Source organism: Mastomys coucha, chromosome X (assembly GCF_008632895.1).
Source record: "Mastomys coucha isolate ucsf_1 chromosome X, UCSF_Mcou_1, whole genome shotgun sequence".
In the NCBI taxonomy this organism is placed as follows: Eukaryota; Metazoa; Chordata; class Mammalia; order Rodentia; family Muridae; genus Mastomys; species Mastomys coucha.
This window is the reverse complement of record NC_045030.1, coordinates 114,366,322-114,373,785: the sequence shown is the minus strand read 5'-3', so window position 1 is coordinate 114,373,785 and position 7,464 is coordinate 114,366,322. Positions and strand designations below refer to the sequence as shown.

At 31.9% G+C, this 7,464-nt stretch overlaps 1 pseudogene; it reads right to left on the bottom strand.

Moving 5' to 3' along the window:
- Window positions 1-2,510: 2,510 nt before the first annotated feature.
- Window positions 2,511-3,215, bottom strand: LOC116092117 (annotated as a pseudogene).
- Window positions 3,216-7,464: the final 4,249 nt, after the last annotated feature.

The following is a 7,464-nucleotide window of genomic DNA, read 5'->3' as shown; positions in this document are numbered from 1 at the left end:
TGTTGGTTGTATTTTCATAATAAAAGATGCTATATTTTCTTAGTTATTTTGGAAACCATAGTTAGGACCACAATAATATACCAACTTCAACATGTTACAATAAATTAAATAAAGAATTGAAACCAAAGTTCTATAGCAATATTGAGTTATAAAATTCTAAAAAGCATTCTAGAAGCAAGTCTCCAATGACTGTTGAAGTTTGGGTGTATTTTTGTGTAACATTCTTTTGACTGATACCTAGTTCCTTTGTATTGTCTGCAAGACACAATACTTTCTCTTCTACTTGATCCAATCTACTAATACAACTTTCTTTTAAGCTTTTTTGACTGACTTAATTTTTATTTTCAGTTGTATTTTATTTTGACATTTCTTCTCAAGTCCTATATATGCATTAAATTCTATTTTTGCATTTTAAATTTTCCATTTTTTCTAGCATTTATTTGAACCCTCTTGAATTTTTAAATGCATTTTTTAGTACTATTATGAAGTCTTTGTCCTGCAGGTCATCTAGGCTGCTTTCCTCTGGGAACATCACTATAGCACTACTAATTTTGGGAGAAAACATACTGTCTTGGCTGTTTTTTTTCTTTATTAATTTTGCTGTATTTTATTTTGTCATTCCTTGCATTTTTATGATGGAACATAAGCATCAGTAGTTAAGTCATTTGTAATAATTCTTGGTATTTATATCTGGTCTCTTTGTGGAGTGAATATTTATATCTGTTTATTATGTCACCTTAGCTTGTTAGGTTACCAACCTGCTAAATGACCTTTTATTCTGTGGCAAATCAGCATTGGTGCTCAAATAAGGTAGAAAAAGTGGTGCTGGCTCAGCTAGGATTATGTAAAGTATCTCATCCTAGAAGCAGAACTTTTACAGAGCTAGAATAATCTCACTACAAATTTTCAGGTGTTTGGATGAGAGGAAGAAGTTTGGTCCTCAGGTTACTGAGGTGAATAGAGTTGACAAATACAAACTTTGGTACCCCTAAAGGCTACTGGTAAGCCACCAAGCAACAGAATATGTGGCCCCTTAATCATGCATTGTTGGTAAATGGAGTTAGGAATAAGAAGATAGAAAGTGGGTATGGGCTATTTTGTGGGAGACAGGGATTGAAGATGTTGGTGGTAGGAGTCTTGGGTCTCTACCTGGAAAGGATAACCCAAGGGTCAGTAGATACATAGTCATTAGGCAGGTAGCAAGGATATATAGATTTCACAACTAGAGTTTGTTTTCCCTACTTGAAGAGCAGGGACAGGAAAGCATATAACAGTTGGTCTTCAGGAAAAGAGCAGAGTGGATCAAATGTATAATAGTATAATATCAAGATTTAACTTTGGCTGTGATTCACTGGCAGAATGTTTGTCTAGATTACTTCTCCAGCACACAAAATATGAATCTTAGAGTGTAGAGAAGAAAGAGAAGTGAAGCAAGATGTAGTAGTGCAGACCCTGAATCCCAGCACTCAGAAGAATAAGGTAGGGAAAATAAAATGACTCAGAGGATTAAGGAATTTGTGACTGTTTCCTGGGACTTCTGTGGCAGGAGAGGAAAAAACTCCTATAAGTTGTCCTCTGACCTCCTTTGATGCCCCATGTCCATCCATGACTACACATGTACAATTAATAAATGCTCTTTAAATAAATGAAAAAATCAGATTTTCTATGAGCTTAAAGAAATACTGTGTGAAATTGAGTAAATGTGGGCTTCTATATTCTCTAAAGAACTCAAAAACAAGAAATAATTTTTTAAAAAAGTAATTACTAATAAATATACAATAAATATACAGATAGATGGTGGCTATTATGATGCAAACAAATGTCAGTGATAAACCAGAGTGATAAGTAATACACAGCCAGGGGAATAGGTTCTAGTATTTCAAAGAAAGATAGTTCTCTACATTTTAGACAATTATTCTTATACTTCCCATAAAAACTACTTTTAAACTTCTCAACTGGTGATGGAAGCACTACAGCCTAACTATAACAGGAAAGGATAAATGCCTTAGTGAAGAAAGTTGAAAGCAGTATAATGATATATGGCCCTTGTACCCAGTATCAGGGATGTATGAATGGCTTTATTCAAATATGCAAAATAAATTTATATACATGGACAATTATACCAGTAAGCCATTATATACTCTCATATATATGTTGCATATATGTCAGCTGAAGCTAGTAGCTGTTAGGTCTTTTCTTCAGGTGATATCTCTCAATTTATTGCTGAGGAACTTTCTTTGTGCTTCCTGTGACCATTTATTGATAAGAACAAAACATTGTTTTAGGAGTTACCATAAGTCACTTCACATCCTCCTGTTCACTGGGAACATTCCAACATCCTTCTGTTCTTTAGGGATTTCTATTACTATAGCTTTTGTGAGTAACATTCAGCAAAGCAGGTCGTATGAACTTCCATCAATAATTCTCTTTTCCACTATGTTCACAAAATCTCTGAGCACAGAATCATAATCTCTATCAACTTCAAGCAATCAATAATTTCTAATTTATTACTAGGGCTTTTTATCAGCCTTCACTGTGATAATGTCCATTCTCCAAGCCTTTTTCATTGCAGTAGAAATGATGTTTCCTTTGGTAGGGTTTTGTTTGATTTTGGTTTTGGTTTGCTTTGGTTTGTTTTCTGTTTATTTTTCTCCACTGGCAGAAACTGTAACAACATAAGCACTTTCTTCAGGGCTTAACAGGTTTAGAATACATTTCTCTTTAAAGTTTAGCAATTATAAATTCAAGAGTCAACAAAATACTTCTTCTGTTTTCCTGATTTCCACTGGATTAGCAATTGTGAGGGTCTTCTCAAAACCATCCTTGGTAACCAAGCAATTTTGAAGGGTGGCAGTGGTGGTGCCATCCCCAGCCTTTTCATTTGTGTTATTCACATCTTGAGTAAGTTTTGTCCTGATATTTTTATATTTATCCTTTGTATCTACTCACTCTGCAACAGTCACTCCATCTTTTAATACTTTTGGATTTCCACAACTATGTTCAATCATCACTATTTTTATCTTTGGCTCCATTGTAATTGCTATACTATCAGCTAGAAGGTCTACATCTTGCAGCATAAAGGCTCAGGCATCTGTATCAACTTTTACAAGTTCAGCATAGGCTTGAATGACGTGAGGAGCTAGTACCCAGGACACTAGTATTATCTCCTGAAGGATTGTGGGAAGTCAAATAATTTCTGTGGGCAGTTGCAGCATTGTACACAATAGGCCAGGACATTAACAGCCTGAGAGAATTCCTACATAAATTTCATACTGCCTTTAGTCTTATAGGAATATAAAATATTATTTTAAGCATGTATTTGTTTACAAAAACACATACAAAATTAATGTAACATGAATATGTATGAATTCTTAACTCCATTCTGAAATTCTATACCATAAACCTATTTGTAACTTCCAAAGATTTGTCTCTCTTCTAATTTATTATTATAGTGACTAATATTCAAATTTTTATATTGTGATCAGACATGTAAGGTAAGTTATATTTCAGCCAGTTTCTAAATATGTAGTGTAATGCTGTGGACTATAGTTGTACAGAACATCATTGGATACTATTCACATTGTGTTTAGAAAAATATGAATACTTTGACTATCATGTCCCATATCTATATCCCTTTACCATTTGACAAATGGCATTGTAAGCTCTGCTTCTACAAAATTGTCCATGTTAGGTTGCTGAAGACATGGGTATAATGAACTATCTTTAAAATGGACAGAAAAATCTTCACCTGATCCTATCTGAAGCACGTTTATCTTGTATTTCTCAAGCTACATAATGGTTCTAAAGGAAAGATTCAAGGGTGCTCCTTGCAAGTGGCTCTGACTACTATAGTTTTAATCTGTTACTTTTCTACTCAGCTCTATATTTATTTGGCTTTCCTGTGATTTAGGCTGCTGTAGACAACCTGCCACAAGGACTAAATATAAAATTTGGGCTGTACACATATAAGGACTTTTATATTGATTATATAGAGTATAAGAGATAAGGTGTAAAATCATTGTAGAGTGCCCTTGATAGGAATTTACCAAGCAAAGCCAGGCAAGTGTGGATGTTCCTGAAACTCTATTAGAGTTACTAATATGCAAACAACAGCTGAGAATACAGAGAAAGCAATTACAATGTAAAAAACTTTCATACTGTAATTACTAATCAAAATCTTTGAATTAGTATTACCTGGAATCTTGAGGACCCAACTCTACCCAGAAAATGTTCAAAGGGTAGATCATAAAGGTCTACCTAAAATTCACCCTAAAATTTAATACTGATAGAAGTTTAGAGTATAACAGTGCTGAAGTTTAAAACTTTTTCTAATACCTACTATCTTATCACATTATTTTTATTTTTTTTTGCTTTGAGTAGAGATATTTATACTATACTATATCAATCAGTATATTTTGAAAGCATAACTTGTTTTATTTTACAGGTGACAATGTAAGTGTATTAGTCTTACAGTACATTCTACTTTGAATTTTACCCATTTTTGATTTAAGTGATATTTAGCTGAAAGGCTGAAGTTCATATTTTTGAGGTGATGTTAAAATTAGTTAATATTTGGAGACTTTGGAGAGGGTGTGAACATATGTTATGTAAGAGAAAAACAAGTACTTTGGGGAGCAAAGTGATAATATGGTAGTTGTATGTTGAGAAGAAAAAAGTATTTGACCAAAGAGAAAAGGAAATAAGAGAAAATAATGGGAAGGGTCTTATTAAAGGAAATATATATATATATATGTATATATATATATACATATATATGTGTGTGTGTGTGTGTGTGTGTGTTTGTGTGTAATTACAAACAACAAATTTACTTTTGGAAAAGCAAACTGTTACCTCAATGTAATCATAGTATTGGTGTTTTGGATATATCATAAATGACTGAAGTATTTTTATAAAATATGACTGAAGTAATCATCTTTGAAACAGAATGAGTCCTTACCTTGTTTCACTTTGGTACCTTGTTCTTAAATTGTCTATCCTTTGGGAATGATGAGTGATAAATGCATGTTGTTTGTTTATTAACCAGTATGCAATATTTTGGACTTAGTGGAGTAAGCTATAGTTATATTTCAGAGTATAGATCAGTGTTTTTTAAATTTGCATAGAATCTCTCTGTTTTTATATCTGAAAATGTTGAAGCCAAATTTTCTGGACTTTTGGATTAGTGACTTTTAATCTCATTTTATCCCTGTTTCTTTCACATTATCTCTATAATTGGTGCTAAATGATCCTTTTCTTAACTTTGTTTAAAGAAAGCAGACTTCTATATTTTGAATAATCTTTCAGTTTTAATAATGATTTGAAACATACTACATATTAGAAGGAACATAAATTAAAACTCTGATAACAAATAAAAAATTTTCATTTTTACCTGTCTTGAACTTCTCTCAGCTGTCTGTACCTCTGATTTCCATTCTCATGAAGTCTATTGCAGAGATCTTCAAACTGCTGAAGACATAGGTAGCATGAACTCCTTAATATTCTCTTGAATTTTCATGTTTGGTTTTGTGAATTAGAAACAAATGTCCATGGTATACTACCACACACAGGATATGGCTTATTTTAAAATTATTTATATTTCTATTTTTACGTCTTTTGTTATTTGTCTTTTCACAGTTATATATGATAACAATTTATGTAAATATATACATTGAAATTATATTACAGTAATTTTTGTGTACTCATTAACCCAAAATGCTAGAATCTTACATATCATAAACACAGTTGTCTAACTGCCATAATGTTGTCCAGGGCTAGTGCTCAAAATGTCAGATTTTATTCAGATGTCTCTAGCACTTCAACTTATGTTTTTTTTTTTTTGTTCTAAGATCCTTTCAGAATACTGTACCACACTTAGTTTTTTGTTTTCCTTAGTTTAGTGTGATCCATGTTAGTTTCTTAGTTTTTTTTCTTTCCTTACTTGTTTTTCAGAGTTTTGAACATTTTGAAGAATACTGATTAGATATTTTGTGAAATGACCCCATATTGAATCCATATGTTGTTTTATCATGACCATGCTTATATTTCAAGAATTTGAGATAAATAAAAAGAGATAAAATGCTTCTTTCTCATCACAGGGTGTCAAGATGTTCATGTCAGCATCAATATTAAAGTATTTACCGGCTAAATATCTTCATGTTCAAGTACTAGGATCAGATAATTTAGCATAACATCTATGTTGATGTATTTATGTATCTGATCACACATTTAATAAGTAGGTTCTATTGATATTTCAGGATTTACTCAAATAAGATTCATATAGCAACTTTCTCGGATAACTAGATACCCTCAGGAGTCTCATCATCACTATATTTCTAAATTTTAAATTCAGTATCTTATTTGAAGTAATTTCCAAATCACTAATATATATTTTATATGAAACCACCTTACCAGCCACTCTACACTGCTTACATAATATTTTCATCATTAGGTTTAGGATATCCCATTAAAACACTGTGATCCTTACAATACTCAGAAATAAATGGAATTTCTCCACTTAGTCCTTCCCAGTTATGACTTAGGCACCACATAGAAGAGGAAGCAGAAAGAATGTAAGAGCCAAATTGGCTAGAGGATGCCAAAAACCTAGATCATCTAAATTGACATGATGGAGACGCATATGATCACACTTGAATAATTCCTTCTGTATGTTTTAATTTTTTTAAGACTTTTCTTGTTGTTACATATCTTGCAATGATTTTTATGTATACTGTGGTGACTATATGATATTGCTTAACTTCTTAATAAATGTAGGAAGTGACATTTATTTTGAATACTGTACAAATATAACATGTCAAAATGAACTTATTTATGCTTTCAAGTTATACTTAATTTCCTGATATTTCTGATGATAATCAATTGTTTTTAATTATTTTAGTGATATTATTTAGTTCTGTAAATAAGAACATAGTGATCTCATAAAATTAATGATCATACTTGTTAAAACTTGTATATTATGGATATTATAGTTTCAATGTGACATGCATTCCACAATCTCATATGTTTGAAATCATATGTTGATGATGTTTTGGGAATGTTGTGGACATGTGAGCTAGATGGTAGGTCTAGTATTTCTGAGATGTGGGTTAAGTGTTTTGCCTGATCCTTGTTTCTGCCTATGCTGCCTGTTTCCACAGATGAAGCAAACACTGGCAACACTAAAAACAAAACAAAACAACAACAACAAAAAAACAGAAACACAGCAATATAAGAAGCTTTCAACCTCTATTAAAAATACATGGAATAACTAGGGGGAATAACAACAAAAATCAGTGAACTTTTCTACATTCTCAACAAAAGAACTTATATCGAATTTAACATTCTATCAGGTACTTTCAGAACATTTCAGAACAATTCAATTCTTCACAGACTTAGAAAAAACAATTTGCAAATTCATCTGGAATAACAAAAAACCCAGGATAGCCAAAACTATTCTCAACAATAAAG